The sequence below is a fragment of the Notamacropus eugenii genome, chromosome 6, assembly GCF_028372415.1.
Source record: "Notamacropus eugenii isolate mMacEug1 chromosome 6, mMacEug1.pri_v2, whole genome shotgun sequence".
Lineage (NCBI taxonomy): Eukaryota > Metazoa > Chordata > Mammalia > Diprotodontia > Macropodidae > Notamacropus > Notamacropus eugenii.
Window position 1 is genome coordinate 77,243,418 of NC_092877.1, and position 17,354 is coordinate 77,260,771.

The window sequence follows — 17,354 nt, forward strand, 5'->3', positions numbered from 1 at the left end:
CCATCCTTAGGTCTGAAACTGTAATTCAGTGGAGGGTCTCTCTCTGCCTTATACTGCTGAGAATAAGAAACCTTTTACCAGTACTCTTTATGTATGTGGAGGTGGGTGGGAAGAGGATGGGTGCTGATTCTAATTCAAGAAATAAATTCTAAATCAGCATCATCCATCCTTTTCTTACTACATTACTTTTCTTACTCTGATTATTCTGCAAAACTATGGCATGCAGATACTTTGAGAAATGGTTTAAAAATACTTGGCAGGTGGTCCATCCAGGCATAGAGTAAAAATGCCAAGCTTAACCTTTCTATAATAGATGCAATTTATTTATATCACATCCCAGAGTCTTCCCACAAGACAAAACCTACACTGTGAGTTCTGAATATTAAATTTTCATATTAAAAACTGAAAGAGCTAAATTAAAAGCAGTTTATTTGGGAGTAATAATAAAGTGTCTTGGTTATTTCAAATGATTGAGAAATTAAGTTATCTGTGTACAAAGAAGTCTTTTTATTCGCTTTCACTTGTTTATTTATACTAAGAGGTGTTATAATCAGGGTGTTCTGTTTTGTTTTGTTTTTTGTGAGAATGAAAGTAATCAAAAGGCCTTATGATGCCAGCTAGAGACAGTCTTAGCGAGCTCCAGTGCAGATGATATTGATATTGTAAAAAGGTTTCTTTTACATGACATTAGATCTGGAGAATGTATCATATTGATCTGAAAATAAAAAGCTTGATTTTTTTTTTTTAGTACAATCAACCCTTCCCTTCATAAGCACTTAAATACACTACAAAGTTGTGGGGGTTTTTTTAATTGAAGTAGAGTAAACAAATTATATTTGAAGAGCATTGCTATTTTAGTGACAAACTGAAGATTTGTAAGCTTTTTTTTGGCAGCAAGTCAGGTAAAATCCTGAAATAAGTCTAGCTCTTTTAAATTTAGGCCAAGTCTACCTTTAATAGCTCTGATAAAGCTTTAAGATAGAATTTTATACCATAACTTTATGTTTTTTACTGCATTCAAGTAGCTAAAATTATGTTTCTCATAATCCAATGTGGATGAATAAGACTGAAAATGCAAACTAGAGATCAGTAAAGTATTATAAGATATATACACATATATATGCACACCCACATATATAAACATACATATATGTATATACACACACACGCGCGCACACACACACACACACACACACACACAAAAGCACCTATTTCTTAGAGCTGAACATTTTGATCTTGCTGGGTTTAGCGCCTACCAAAATAAAAAAGCTTAGTAGGTTTACCTTTTTGTATTATCCTATAGAGAGTCTCCAATATATCAATGTCTTCTCCCTAATGATGCACGTATCTCATTTGTTTCTGTATTTTATCTTAAAAGTCCACACAATCCCATTTTTGAAAAAAAAAATCAATATTTCAAATAATCTTCCTTTTTCCACCATACAATTAAACTGCAGTAGCAATAACATGTATACCTTCCAATATCACCGTGAGCTAACCAGATCCAAAAGGCAACACCTGCAGGTCTTTCACTAATTCTATCTGCCTTTCTTTTCAATATGAACATTTTTTAAAAAATGTTTAAGTTTAGGGAGAGAGTGATATTCCCCTAAATCTTGTTAAACTAACTTTATAAAAATGGAACTAGTTTAGACCTGTTTTAAATGTTTCTATCTTTTTTAAAACATCTTCTTTTTCTTCTCTTTCTCCTCCTTCTCCACCATTTCCCTTTTGTACTCTTCCCCCCCCCCCCCCATCCTACCCACTTCCTTTGGTTTCTAAGGAGCTTTCACGTGATTGCTAGTCTTGTGGAAAGAATCAGGCAACAGCCCTTCCTAAAATCTTTCAAATAGCTCGTTTCTTTACATCTCCATTTTTTCAAACGTATATAGAACATTATATAATTGTGATTCTGTGCCATCTCGTGTCATTCACATGTTTCCTCCGCTCCCTGCCTTTCGAAGGCAGGAGGAGTACCCGGAGCCACCAGGTGCAGGCCACAGGCAACACACTGTAAACTTATCATAATGCATCTGGTTCTTGGACTAGTTGGGCGCGTGGCGCGGCTGAGGAATCACGATTTCTGCTTTTGACAGTCCGTGGTTTTCAATAGGAGAATGTCCTAACGGCGTGCAAGGCTAGTTCTGACTCATGTTAGGTCTATAGCAAACCAGCCCAAGAAAGACCCACAGACGACACACACTGCACACACTCGGAACGGCAGGCTTTGCGAATCTTTTAATTGGTTTTTTCTATTTGGAGCAGGATAGGGGAAGTTAAGAGGACGAATTAGGGGTGGGGGTGGAGACACAGTTCTGCTGCTAATAAGCAAAACCGAGTGACAAGCCCACAGCCTCCCTTCAGCTAGTCGCCTTCGATCCTGTCTACTCTAAGGAGCTTTCTCCATTACCCACCCCCACCCCACAAAGCACACGCATCTTTCTTCTTTCCCCGCCTCTCCATCCCGCACAACTACAGGGTCGGCCAAGCCAACATCAAGGCTTCTGCCAGACATCAAGTGCCTTCCAAGTTTCTGCTAATAGATTCGCCTCTCTCCACCCTCTTGGTTGTATGCTTCGAACCCCAGATAGCAAAGTTCAATATTTATTGGGCTGTTTAGGGCACACATGGGTCGGAGCTCCAAAACTTCCCCCAACCCTTCCCCAAGGAATAAAAAGACGCTGTTCAGACTCCCTCCTCCCTCACAGGCAGCGGCGGCGGCGGCAGCCGCGGCGGCATTGGCATTGGCATTGCTGCCTGTCTGGGGCTCTCTCCGCCTGCTAGTTGCTTCTACTGCAAGAATTCTCCAAGGCTCCCCCGGCCGGCTTTATGTATTATTAACTCCCGTGGCAGTGTGTGGTTTCTTGATCCCTCGCTATAGAGGTGAAACCTTAAACTGGCAACTGCTAGTTTGGGGATTTCAGTTTCCTGGAAACTGGTGTGCCGGGGGTGGAAGGAGAGGTGGGGGAGACTAAAAGGGGGGGCGTTGGGATAAAGAAGACTGCACGTTTTTCCATGAGCTCAGCAGAGCACGCTGCCCACCCACAGGGGAGGGCGAGCGCGCGAGGGGGAAAGCCAGCCCCGCGGGCGACTGGGCAAGGGTGGCGAGCTCTCCTCCTCGCAGTAGTCGCGCCCCCCGCCCCCTGTAGCCACACATACACACGCGCGCACGCGCGCACCCCGACACACACACACACACACACACACACACACACACACACACACACACACACACACACACACACACACACACACACACACACACACACACACACACACACACACACACACACACACCTCGGCCCGTGCGCGCTCCGCCTGACAGGCACGCGGACACCTGACCTGGGAATCCCACGCGCTGGAGGCCGCTCCAGCAGGCGGCACGTTGCTGCCTAGCAAGTTGGACGCAGCATCCCTCCTTAATTTTTTTCCTAAGGCTTTAACTTTTCCCTTCGCCAGCCCTCTTCCGTCCATCCCTCCAACACACACACACACACATACACACACACTTAAGACACATACACTCTCACACTTCCTCTACCTCCCTCCCGGTCCCTACCTCGTTCCCTTCCTCTCTACTTCACCGTGTAGTTTACAGATGACAGATGCCTGGAGACTTTCACCAAACAAGCAGTGGGGGCAGCAGACTACAACAGTTACTTAATTAAAAGGCTTTTTTCCACCCCCCGCTCGGGGCTCTCTCCTAGGCTCCCAGAATAGCTTTTACACCAGGAGACACGATCCACCCTGCTCTCTCTTTCAGGTACCCACCCGTTTTGGACACCCCGTCTGCCTGCTCTCCCCCCCCCCCTTTTTTTTTTCACGGTATCCCCTCTCACTTCGACGAGTCTACCCTCCCCCGGCAACCCCCAAGGCAGACTGGCATGTACACCTAGAGGCAGAGAACAGCTCCCAGGGAAGGGATGCAGCCAGACTGCATTGCACAGTCATCAAAGTTAAGTGGGGGTGGGAGGGGGATAGGTGCGGGGGCGCAGAGAGAAGCCTCAACTACTCCCACCCAGACCGGGTCAGGGATGCTTTACTTGCATATGCAGCCATTTTAGGGGAAGAAACGGGTTGGGGGCGGAAGGGGGGGGGGGGAATGGGACAGGGAAAGGGGGAGAGGTTCTACTGCCAGCAAGCAGCTTGGGGCTTGGATCCCACCCATCCACCTCCAGGACCCAACTAACAGGCAAGCAGGCTGCAAGAAAGAACGGGCAAAAAGCACCGGAGGAGACTTAAGAGGTTTCGCTTGAGTTGCCTTGTTGTGCCTGGAGTTGTTCGGGGTAACGCACCAGCTCCATCCTCTGGATCTCGCTGGGGAGGGGGGGCTACTGATGGGAGGGGGAAGGGGTTGTGAAATTGATAGAAGATTGGGGAGGGCGGGGGAGGGAGGGGCGAGAAAGACCCATCGCGATTGGAAAGCTATCGTTCCTTTCCCCCTTTCCACGACGTTCCGTTGTGCAGAAACACATACACCGACTGAGCAACCCACTTCACCGCCGCCACCCCCCACTTCCCTCTCCAGCCTTTTGCATCCCCGTGGAGTGCTAAGTGGGTTCGCGACAGGGAGGAGAGGAGGGGATCGGGGTGGGGGGGGGGGAGGTGTGGGAGAGAGATAAGAAACAGCTTCCAGCCACGGGGCTCTTACCTGGTTGTAGGAGGTTTCCCAGGAGGAACTGTAGTTGTAAAAGAAAGAGGAGAAGGCATCTTCCGATAGCCCGCAGCCTGCCATCCTCTGGATGCAAACAAAATGGGGAGGAAAAAAAACAACACAACAAAAAAGAATCTCTCCAAAAAGGAAAAGAAAAGAAATGCAAAAGGAACCTCTCAACTCTTCTCCCTTCCTGGGATTTTTACTGATGCTGCAACCGTTACTAAAGACTGAACCTAGGGGTTTGCCCTGACTTCTGCTGCCGCCGCCGCTGCTGCCGGTACGGGTGGGTATGTGTGTGTGTGTGTGTGTGTGTGTGTGTGTGTGTGTGTGTCTGTCTGTCTGTCTGTCTGTCTGTCGTCTGTCTGTGTGTGTGTGCGTGCGTGTGTGTATATTCAGAGGGAGAGAGAGGAGGGGAAGAGATAAGGAAGGGAGAGAAATGAGAGACTGGATGGAGAGCAGAGAGAGAGTGTGTGTGTATGTGTGTGTGCGTGTGTGTATGTGCGTCTGTTTGTGGAGCTCACCGAAGAGCCAAAGCCTGAAGACGGAGCCGTCACGTGGGGCGCGCTGACTCCGCTGCTGGGGACAGCCTGTACTACAGACCCTGCTACTAAATCACCCACAGCCGCACGACCTTTACATCTCCCCCCTACCGCCACCCCCCCCCCCCCCACCAGCACCTCCTCGCGCCCTCCCTCCGGGCCAAGGCTGGCAGGCTGCGCCAGGAAACTAGTGGGGCGCGTGCTGGACCCGCTGCTGCACCGGCTTTGGGGGGCGGGGGCGAACCTGGGGGGGGGGGGGGGACGGAGAAGGGAAAGAGTCGGGGGAGGGGTAGGACGCACAGGTGCTTTTCCTGCTGCCCCTGGGATCCAGGTCTCTTTCCCCCTTCCCTCTCCCTCCAAACCCGAGTTTCATTCGACTCTCATTAAAGACTTTTAATTCTGGCGATGCCTTGTGTTGTTCGCTTTTCATGGACAAGGCAGAGCCTCCCTCCCTCGGGGACGTGATTTTACACAGTTAATACGTCGGGTTTTCTATCTTCCCCCCCCCCCCCCACTTCCCAATACACTTATGCAGCAGCCGACGCCCCCTCCTTGCCCCAATACCTCCCATCCCAAATTAAACCCCACTTCCTTTTCCCCTGTATGCTGTAGTTAGGCTAAGTCTATGCTACATCAAACTAGGCTAGGCAGAGAATTGGAAAGTAGATTTAGGGAACAATGCTGCCCCAGCAGGGAGAAAGGCTAGATGGCTTTAATGGGTCTTTTCCATCTCTAGTTTGGCATTCTGTTGATTTAACTGCAAAAATAACATGAAAATAATTTTTAAAAATGTTTTAAGCTTCTCCACTAAAATCCAGTCAGTATTACGCAAAAAGATTTGTTAAATCGAGCCCCCTCTAAGAATTTTTTTTAAAAGATAGGAATAATATGATCATTTTCCAGAGGCAGAATTCTAGGACCATTTCTGCCTCTCCTAATAAGTGGGTAGCTGAAAGTAGTATCTGCAGTGACAACTTCCTTACTTCTTGGCCTTTCACTTTTCGTAAAGGTGCTCCCAATAAATAAATAAATAGAGAAACAATTATGTTCCTATCAAAAAGCTCTTACAAATAATTGTACCTCCAGGAGGAAAGTTGGAGAGGTATCTTGAAGATAAATAGAACAAAATAGAACATATATTTTTTTCCTGATTTTTCCATATACTGCACATTTTTATGCAAACATATTTGTTTTCCCAAGAGTTCAACTGTTCCTCTTGTAAATTCCCCACTTGAGGTCATAATCCTCTGTGACATAAACATTTCCACAGCAACTCCAGTGATGTCACAAATATAGTGTTGTGATTTCAGATGGGAAATAAAACAAGATTACAAAGTACCTTAAGGAAGAAGGACACTATTTTCTTTCTGATAGCATCAGCAGTAATAGAAATGCAGAAGACAAGACAGCAGAGATCTGGCTAAATGTCTTTCTTTTTCTAAGATTGTCAATACATGTTTTTCAAAAATATGTCCACTGATCTTTAAGAAAATAGGTTGTCACTCTCTTGTATGATTGTGAAGGAAAGTGTTTTGAACTGCTGGTCCCTAATGGGAGTGGTTAGGGTAGATTTCAATTAAGAGAACAGAATTTCCTGAAATTGAAGTCCAGATCTGACATTAGAATAACATGGGGAGGCACAATTTAATGCTTTCACCCTAAAGCTGAACAGTCTTTGAGAAGCTTTGACAATAAAATAGTTTTCAAAATTAACATGTTCCCAAAAATTACATTCAGTTCACATCCACATCCACCTACCCTAAGCTCATTTTCCATTCTTTCTTTCTTTCTTTCTTCCTTTCCTTCTTCCCCCATATTATCAGACTAAGAGAATGTAAGGATCTTCTACAAACACTCCTCACCCCTATCTATCTCCTGGGACTCATAAAGGGGGGAAGAGGGAAGGAAAGGTGTCTCAAAATACTTTTAGACCTAATGCGCAATTTGACTTCATTAAGTTCTGTACTTTATTTCAATTTAGATGCACCCTGATTTATTTTTTCCTTCAAATGGGGCACCTCTAAATTTCTTAACTGTTTACATTTGTCCTTTTCTGCTCAGATTTTCAGTTTCATCCCTGTGGGGATCTTCCAAGTGTAAAAGTTCCTTCCACCAACAGATCTTAGAGAGTTGCCTGGGACACTGAGATCTTAAATGGCTTGTCCAAGGTCACACAGCCAGTGGTTAACTATCTACTACAACATATAATCTTTTTTCACTTTGTCAATAGGTTCATTTTAATCTTCAACTCAAAAGGTTTTCCTGAGCTATTGGCCTATAAAGATGTAACTAGATCTAATTGTGTTTGGTCACAGCCACAGGCCCCCTTTCACAGGGAAGGGTGGCCTCATAAGCCATAGGTATACAGGGCTGTGCTTAGATCAGTTCTTCTGAAAGGAATCAGAGAATTCAATCACCCTATGACAGTAAGACTCAATGATTTCTGGGATCTCACATCATAAACATTGGAAGAGAAAGTTCTTTCTAAGTTTAATGAATTTCAGTTCATCAACCAAAGCACATTCAGTGAGTATCTATAAAGAAGTCTGGCCTCAAACCAACATTTTGCTCACCCTCAGAAGGAGAGGGTGGGAGTGGAGAGCACTACTCCTAGACTTCTGTCAATACCTCTCTGTCTACTCCTAGGTCAGCCCCCAGGGCCCAAGGATTCTCTACCCTCAACCCAGGAAAGTTTGCTAACCTGTCACTATTCAGTAATTGTAGGAACAATAATATGGAGGTTTGTTTGTCTTTTTCAGGTTGCACAAAAACAAGCCACCTCCTTCTGGGGCCCAGCACAGATGGAGTAACTCCCATGAGACACCAGGAAGCAGAGAGCGCTCATTGAGAAAAGATCATCTCCAGACACTTCCCCAACCCCTGGCTATGTGGTGTTCAATTTTTTTTTAAATGGCGGAGGGGAGAACTGGGTATTTTGTTTTCAAAACTCTCAAAAAAAAGAAAAGTCAGCTTTTAGTTACCTTTTCTGAGGCTGGCCAAGCTTCTTTTGAACTGGTTAGGGTGTGTCAATGGACACAGGATGATTTTTAAGGATGAAAATGTGTAATTTTAAATTGTTTATTTGGATTAGTAAGAAAATTCATCCTTATTCAAAAATACTTCCCTAAGAAATGTCCTGCTGTAAGTTCCATATATTTTAAACCGCTTAATAAGCCAGATAATGATAGTTCATTTTCCTTGTTTATAAATGAGGTACATTAACCCTGTCAAGCCACCAGAGTACCATTTAGTGAATGGCTGCTCCACCATGGACAAAATGGTCCAGTTGTTGCAGTTGTGTTTAACAATTACTTCTTTGGCTAGGCCTGTCCATCAGAAGCAATTTAATACCCATCAGAAACAAATTTAATGCCAAGCAGAAGATGATTGGGCCCAGCCTATCTGCTCCTTGATACTGCTGAGATCTGCTCTCTTGCACAATCATAAAAACATCCATCCGTTATAGCATTGTATTCAAACCACAGGAAAGGAAACCAAGAGGCTTCCTAGTCCTAAGGAATTGACAGACCCAAAGAAAACAGATTTTGATAATTAAGATAACTCCTTTGTGATATAACTTCAGTACTTTGCATCTTAGAAAACACTTTCCTCACAACAAGACATGAGCACAGCAAACATTCCATAGCCCCATTTTGCAAGTGAGGAAATTGAAGTTTAGAGATCTGTCTGATGTCACACAAGTAGGTGCAGCAGAAGAAGGACCTGACTCTTTCCAGTACAGTGCTCTTTCCAATATTTCTTGCTCTCGTTAATGAAATGAACTGTTTTGTCAAACACTGAGCTTCCTGTGGACAGAAGTATTCAAGTAAAGACTTCTCAGACTGTAGTTGGTAGAAGGAATTCTAATGTACAAGACAATGTATATTTCAGTGAAAAATTGTGCAGCACAGTCAAAATATGCTCTAGCAAGATTAATGACTGAAGAAATAATATTAGCTAATACTTATAATGCTTTAAGATTTGCAAAGTGATTTACATTTATCTCACTAATCCTGGCAGCAACCCTGTGAGGTGATGTTAATATCTGCCTTTTGCGTTGCTCAGTCATGTCCAATTCTGCTTGACCCCAAGCTATTGGAGCATTTCTTTTTCCAGCTCATTTCATAGATGAAGAAACTAGGCAAACAGGGTTTAATGAGTGGTCCAGGGTCACAAAGCTAGTAAGTGTCTAAGGACAGATTTGAACTCATGAAAATGAGTCTTCCTACTTTTAGGATGAGAATGCTATCCACTGTGCCACCTAGCTGCCCCATTTTGCAGATGGGAAAATTAAGGTAGGGAGAGATTTGAACTCATTCCTGCATCTTACCAGTCCTTTGCTTCAGTTATAAAACTTGTAAAAACTAGGAATGGTCTTAAGATATTCTTCACTGGTAAGATAATATTTAGAGTCCTAAATTCACTTAGTGGTTTCACATTTTAAGAAAGAGATTGACAGACTGGAAAAAAACATGTCCAAAGGAAAACAACCAGAAGAGTAGGGGGGATTAGAAACTATGTCACATGATGAATGTCTAAAGAAGCTGAAGATGTTTAGCCTAAAGAAGGAAAGGGGGTGAAGAGGAGGCATGTATCTGCAATTGCAAGGGTTCTTACCTGGGAGACGTAGCAAGCTTGTTCTGTATTTCTCCAGAAGCCAGAATTAGGACCACTGAATGGAAATTACAAGAAGTCAGATAACAATTTGATTTGCCCATAATTTATCTGTAGCACATTTATGTAACACATTAAAGTTTACAAAATTATTTCCTCATGACCCAGTGATGCGGTTATTATTATCTCTAATTTAGATGAGGAAACTTAGCCCAGAAGGTTAAATAGTTGTCCCTGCATCACACATAGTAATTATCTAAACTAGAATTTTAATCCGTATTTCCTTATGCCAAACTCATTCCCTCATACCACACAGCCTCAATAATGGAATGTGTTGTTTTGTTAGTGAGTTGTGAAATGTTGGGCTCTGGAAGTATTCAAGCAGAAAGTAGTTGAATACCAGTCAGGGATATTGTTCATGGGATTCTTTGCACTGATGGGAGATTGAATTAGATAACCTTCTAGGACTTTGCTGTGGCAGCATTCTACCTTGCTAGAAGCATCATGGCCCAGTGGAAAGCACACTGGATTGGAGTAAATTCCATGGTTTAAATCCTAGCCTCACAATATTTGAGTAGTGGTGTGATATTTGACAAATCATTTTACTTCTGAGGGTCTCATATTCCTCATCTATAAAATGAAGAGATTGGACTATGCAAACTCTGAGGCCTCTGACCACTCAAAACATATACTGTTGTTAGGAAAACATGGAAAAGGTAGAATTTGAGCTGAAATTGAAGGATGATTTGCATTTAGGTAGATGGAGGCAAGAAAAGAAGAAATCAATTCAGGCGTGGATATGCCTACATCTAAGAGACAACCAGACTTGACTGGGACAGAGGATGTATGTTGGGGAGTAGCTGAAGATACGACTAGAGAATTTGAATGAGGCTAGATAGTTGAACAAAAGTATTGATTTGTTTCAACAGGAAATAGGGAGTCATTTGAAGTTGGGGGTGTCTATAACAAAGGTGTTTTAAAAAGATCAGTTGGGAAATAGTATGTTGAAAAGATTGGAATCAATCAATCCATAAGCACCTCCTATGAGCCAGGTACTGTTAAACACTAGAAGAGTCTGAGGTTGATAGATAAATAGTTCATTTATTAAGCACTTATTGATACTGCTGAAATTTGCTCACTTGAATGACCATGAAAATAGCCTTTATAGCATTATACTCCAGCATCACAAAAGGAAACTAAGAGAATCTCTAGCACCAAGGGCAGCCAGGTAGTACAGTAGATGGAGCACTAACCCGAGGTAAGGAAAGACCTAACTTCCTGAGTTCAAATCTCGAGGTAAGGAAAGACCTAACTTCCTGAGTTCAAATCTGACCTCAGATACTTCCTAGCTGTATTGACCCTAGACAAGTCATTTAACCCTGCTTGCCTCAGTTTCCTCATCTGTAAAATGAGCTTAGAATGAAATGGCAAACTAGTTCAGTATTTTGGGTGGTGCAGTGGATAGAGCACTGACCTGGAGTCAGGAAGATCTGAGTTCAAATACAGCTTCAGACACTAGCTACGTCTTGACCCTGAGCAAGTGGCTCCTCACCTGTAAAATGAGTTGAAGAAGGAGATGACAAACCACTCCATTATCTTTGCCAAGAAAACCCCAAGTGAAGTCAAAAAGAGTCAGACATGACTGAAAGATGATTTGCATTTAGGTAGGTAGAGACAAGAAAAGAAGAGATCAACCTTATCCCAGGGTTATAACCTTTAAGGGGTTTGGGGGTATCTAGGCTCTCTGTAAATAACTCTATTCCTCACTGAATCTATTCCCCCAAATGTAGGGGTGGTCTCCTGAACTCTAGCTATGTTTTGCCACTAACAATCAAATTAGTTTTTACTTTTACTTCAAAAGGTAATAATAAATACACAAACTTATCCCCTTAATTGGTCACTGGTAGGGGACTAATCACAGTTCCCCAAACCACATTAGTGTCCTGGTAGGGGAAGGGATTAGACTACTTAAGTCAACCCTTTAACCCACATTGCTTCAAGCTTTTATTGAATGGCCACTGAAAGCTTCAGCCTTCACATCTTTAAGGTCCATGGTTTTAGATTTGTTTCCACTTTTCTGGCTGAAATAAGTTTAAATAGGAATTGCTTTCTACAAACAGCTTGATTTACAATTTGTAGTTTACATGCTAGCAGTTTTGTGAACAACCTGAAGGTAAGATTGTTTCCCCTAGATTGATTTGTCCCTGTGTGAGCTGAGGAATCCTGAGGCCACCTCTTTGCTTACCTAGTCCTTTGCAACTGAATGGGTGTTGCCTCTTGCAAGCAATGTGATTGGGAAACTTTGTCTTAAAAAGTTTCAAGGTGTGTGTGTGTGTATGTGTGTGTGTATGTGTGTGTGTGTGTGTGTGTGTATTTTGCTTGTTTCTTTACTGTTGTCAATTATCAGTAGGGGATTTTGTCTTCCCATTCTGGAAAGCACATTTTGCTTGCATTTAAAAAAAATGTTGTTCATAGGAAGCAGATTTTCTTTAGTGTAACAGATAATTTTGTTTATTCCTATTTGAATCCTTCTTGTTGTTGTTTGGTTGTTTCAGTCCTAAAACTTTGTGACCCCCTACTTGAATCCTAGAATTGTTTTATTATGTAATTTTTTGTCTAACTGGTGGGGAGTTTTTGGTGGTGAAACAAACTTATTCAAATTGCCTTGGCTTCATGAAAATGCTACTATTCAATTTCTGAATTTACTGATATGGTGCATTTCTTTTAAAATCTGAATGTTACTGTATGTATAATTAATTGCCAACCCATGATACATGAAAAAATCATGGGTACTATTTTCATGATTTGAATTAATCTTCTGTTGTGACATTATATTGCTTACCAAGAGTATATTAATCCAATAGACCATTGTAGCTGTAATGTAATTTATCATTTATCAATTTATCTTCATTTATCAATTACATTAAAATGTGTGTATTTACATGAGCATATTTGGAATAATCTCGAGAAAAGCTAAAAGCTAAGGTAATTTGGGGAGTAGGGAGTAATATCTTGCTTTTGCAATTGCAAAATGATAGAGGCCTCTGAATATTAGGAGCTGAACCAGACCTTAAGATCAACATTAGGATATTGGGCAGAAAAATGAAAGAATTGGAAGAATGTATAATTAGGGATATGAATATTAAGTAGGTGAGTTGCCTCAGGAAATTTTTCTAGTCAGGTCTGAGAATTTGGATCATGGAAATATAATTGGGAATTTCAGACTTGTCCACCCTTTTGAGGATGAGGAATTGCTTAAAGAGGTAGAATCCTTTCTAATCAAAGGTAGTATTCTTACAGAGACACTGAATATCGCAATTAAATACAGGAATTTCACTCCATCAATGAGTAAGACTGCGGCCCTATTCCCTAGGCTAGACAAATACCATAGGCATGAACACATCATAGGACATGAACCATATTCCCCAGAAGAACACATTTGGATGGACAAGATGTACCTGGAACACTGAAAAACCCCTGAGCTAGACAGTGATGAGACTGACAGGGTAAGGGGAACAGTTGCAATGACAGGGGATAGCCTCACAAAGGTAAAGGCCAGATGTGAATATATACAAACTTTAGCTGTGACATTTGAGGGGAACAGATCAGAAAATCCCTATGCTAATTTTGTCTCAGATACTGTGTGTTACAAAGGAGAAAAACCTGTTGAGTCCCTTACCTTGGATCATGAGCATGCAGCAAGCAGAGAGGAAAGATATAAACCAGAAAGAGAGAAACTGTCTCAGTCAGGCCAAGATGAAGTCTTTCTGGCTTCACAGTCAATATAGGAAGGTCACCCCCACTTATCCATTGGGGAATGAAAAGGACCTCCATAACTGGTCATCTGGGCATGTTCAACCAAGTTTCTTTAGGGTGCTTCCATGTTAGGTGATCTGAGCATGCCCAGAGAAGCCTCCTTACAATTCTAATGGGAGAAAACAGCACTTACAGTGGAGATGGAAAGTATGGTATGACTGGTGGGGAACTGACTCCAGTTATGAGTCAGATAAATTATGGTGCGGTTTCTTCCTAAAATGGGAGTCCCTGGGAGGGAGCCACTGATCAGGAGAGCAGGGCTTCAGGGTGTAGGTTTCTCTAGTAGTAGAGTATAGGTTCTGTAATACAATTGTAAAGGTGGGGACAAAGAGGATGGAAAAGAGCGTGTTAGTATGAGCAATATTTTGAAGAAAAAAATGGCAAGATTTAGTGATTAAACCTGGTAGAAGAAGGAAAGGGAAAAATCTAATTTGGTTCATATCACACATACGCAGTAGCACCTGCTTCAGTAATTATTACAAAGATGGTGTCAAATACTGGCGAGGGAGTTCATGGTAAAGCCTAGAAAATGTGGGTTACACCCTTGCCTCTCCCATATACTTACCAAGTGCCCTGGGGCAAGTCCGTTAACACCCACTCCTGAAACCTCTCTAAGGCTTTAGGTTGCAGAGATGGTGCTAACCTACATTCCTAGAGGGAGTTTCCTCGGCCAGGAGTTCCTTATATTAATGAAATCAGAGGTCTAGTATCTTTGTATAGGCTGCTTTCTAATTTTGCAAAATGCTTTCACGTTGAGTCTCATTAATTCTCCACGGCAGTCCTATTGTAGAGGCATGGAAAGTTTTATCATATCCTGCAAATAAATGCAGAAACTGAAGCACAGAGAGGTTAAGTGATTTACCTGAATTCACACAGCTTTTTAGTGGAGTTGTACAGACTAACACCAAGTTTCCTGATTCTTAATCTAATGCTCTCTCACTAGAACAGTATTTCCTAATGGTTGATCCACTGACTGGCAAAGGATCCAGAGGAAATTTTTAATAAAGCTTTTATTATCAAAGGTAACATTTCTTATTTTCTTAAAAGCTAAAAAATTTAATAAACTATCTATTCACACAAAAAGGTGACCTACACCCTAACTCAATGCTGTTCTCCGAACACACTCTCCTTTTTCATTAATTTCCTGGGAGGAAGGCTGCGGTGACCAATCACACATTAATCTGTGTGGGAGGGGTTAGCTACTTATCATGCCTGTCCAGGCACCATGACTCTTACATCTGTTTTCAATCAGGGACCACCAGCAGGTAGTAGGACATGCTCATTTTTAGTGGTGTCATTATAGCCTTGTGTTTAAAAATTTATTCATGGAATTTGTTTGTAAAAAATCCTAAGATTTAGAGTGAGAAGGGATTGCAAATATCATCTAATTCAACTCCCTTATTTTACAGGTGAGGATATTAAAATCTAGGGAAGTGACTCATCCAAGGTCACACAACCAGTAGGTGGCAGAATTAGAATTTGTAATCATATTCTCTTGATTCAGAATCCATTGCTGCCTTATTGTTCAACATGAATATTATTCAATTAAAAAAAAAAACACTGTTAAATACCTGCAAGATATAAAGCACTGTAGTGGATATTGGAGATAAAAAGAAAAAGAAAAACAATCTCCCGTCCTTGAGACATTTAATTCTACTAAAGGTATGCAAAAAGTCAACTGATAAGTAAATACCAAATAATGAGGAAAGAAAGAGAGTACCAACAACTAAAGAATAAGAAATGACTGCCTGTAGGAGGAGGTATGTGAGCTGAATTCTCTAGCGAGCTAAGGATTCCAAGAGGCAAAAATGATAAGCAAGTAAATTGCAAAAGAGGGAGACAGTCCTTGCAAAGCACAAAGCCAGAAGATGGAATGCCACATTCAAAAAACAAAAAAAATTACATCAGGGGATTTTCAGTTGAGTAGGCTGTTCCCTAAGAAATTATGAAGATCCGAGAAACATGGGAAGACATGAACTAATGCAGAGTAAAATAAACAGAACCAAGAAAATAGTATATACAATGACTAACAATGTACATGGAAAGAGAAAAAAAAGAAACATTAGTTTGTAATTGTCAGTCAATAAACATTTTTAAAGCACTTACTATGTGCCAAGTATTGTGCTAAGAACTAGGAATATAAATATAAGATTTTTTTTTAAAAGACACTTCCCTTTATCAAATTTACGGAGAAGGGAAAATTTTGACCAAAAAAGAGATAGAAAGCATTATGAAGTACAAAATGGATAATTTTGATTACATTAAACTGAAAAATTTTTGCCCAACCAAACGCAATGCAATCAAGATTAGGAGGGAAGCGGAAAACTGGGAAACAATTTTTGCAACTAGTGTTTGTGATAAAGGTCTCATTTCTAAAATATATAGAGAACTGAGCCAAATGTACAAGAATACAAGTCATTCCCCTATTGATAAATGGACAAAAGACAGGAACAGGCAGTTTTCAGAGGAAGAAATTAAAGCTATCTATAATCATATAAAAAAATACTCTAAATCACTATTGATTAGAGAGATGCAAATCAAAACAACTCTGAGATACCACATCACACCTATTAGATTGGCTAATATGACAAAACAGGAAGATGATAAATGTTGGAGAAGATGTGGGAGAGTTGGAACTCTAATTCATTGGTGGTGGAGTTGTGAGGTGATTCAACCATTTTGGAGAGCAATTTGGAATTATGTCCAAAGGGCTACAAAAATGTGCATACTCTTTGACCCAGCAATACCGCCTTTAGGATTGTATCCCCAAGAAATCATAAAAATGGGAAAGGGTCCCACATGTACAAAAACATTTATAGCAGCTCTCTTTGTGGTGGCCAAAAACTGGAAATCAAAGGGATGCCCTTCAATTGAGGAATGGCTGAATAAATTGTGGTATAAGAATGTAATGGAATACCACTGTGCCATAAGAACTTACGAACAGGAAGACTTCAGAGAGGCCTGGAAAGACTTATATGAACTGAAGTTGAGTGAAAGGAGCAGAACCAGGAGAACTTTTTACAAAGCAACCACAGTGTGTGAGGAATTTTTCTGGTAGACTTAGAACTTCATTGCAACACAAGGACTTAAATAATTCCCAATGGTCTCTTAAGGCAAAATGCCGTGCATATCCAGGGAAAGAACGATGGAATTCGATTGCAGAATGAAGCAGATTATTTTCTTCTGTGTTATGTTTTGGTTTGTTTTATGATTTCTCCCATTCATTTTAATTCTTCTATGCAACATAACTAAGATGAAAATGTACTTTTAAAGAATGTATATGTAGAAGTTATATAAAACTATATGCCATCTCAGGGATGGAGTGGGAAAGGGGGGAAGGGTGGGAGGGAGGGGAAAAGTCTAAGATATATGGAAGTGATTGTAGAACACTGAAAACAAATAAAATTATTTTTTAAAATGTAACCTATCAAAAACAAAAACAAAAAATTTAATGCCAGCTCCTCTGACTCCAAATCAATGACTTTCTATTTCATGCTGCCTTTGAATTGATATGAGTTAGTTGCCTATGTGTCTTATCTTGTTACTGTATTAATAATCCCATTGAAGGCAGGGTCCATGTCTCATTCACCTTTATATTCTCTCTGTGTAGCTGAGTGCTTTGAAGTCGAAGGTAATAAAGTAATTATTTGTTGAATTGAATTGAACCTAGACTAACACAAGATAAATAAAGCAAAGGCAACAGCGACCTTACAAATGAATAAATGGGA

General features: G+C 41.3%; 1 protein-coding gene and 1 long non-coding RNA gene across 5 annotated transcripts in view; one reads left to right on the plus strand and one right to left on the minus strand.

Moving 5' to 3' along the window:
• Nucleotides 1–5,205, minus strand: part of PPARGC1A (PPARG coactivator 1 alpha) — a 779,791-nt gene extending 774,586 nt beyond the window's left edge. For all 4 annotated transcript variants that reach the window (XM_072620378.1, XM_072620376.1, XM_072620375.1 and 1 more), the window contains exon 1: nt 4,652–5,205. The gene's annotated coding sequence lies outside the window, so the exon portion shown is untranslated. The remainder of the gene's footprint in view (nt 1–4,651) is intronic.
• Nucleotides 4,841–12,751, plus strand: LOC140511320 (uncharacterized). Its single transcript, XR_011969499.1, has 2 exons — nt 4,841–4,934; nt 7,956–12,751. It is a non-coding gene; the product is annotated as an uncharacterized lncRNA (long non-coding RNA).
• Nucleotides 12,752–17,354: the final 4,603 nt, after the last annotated feature.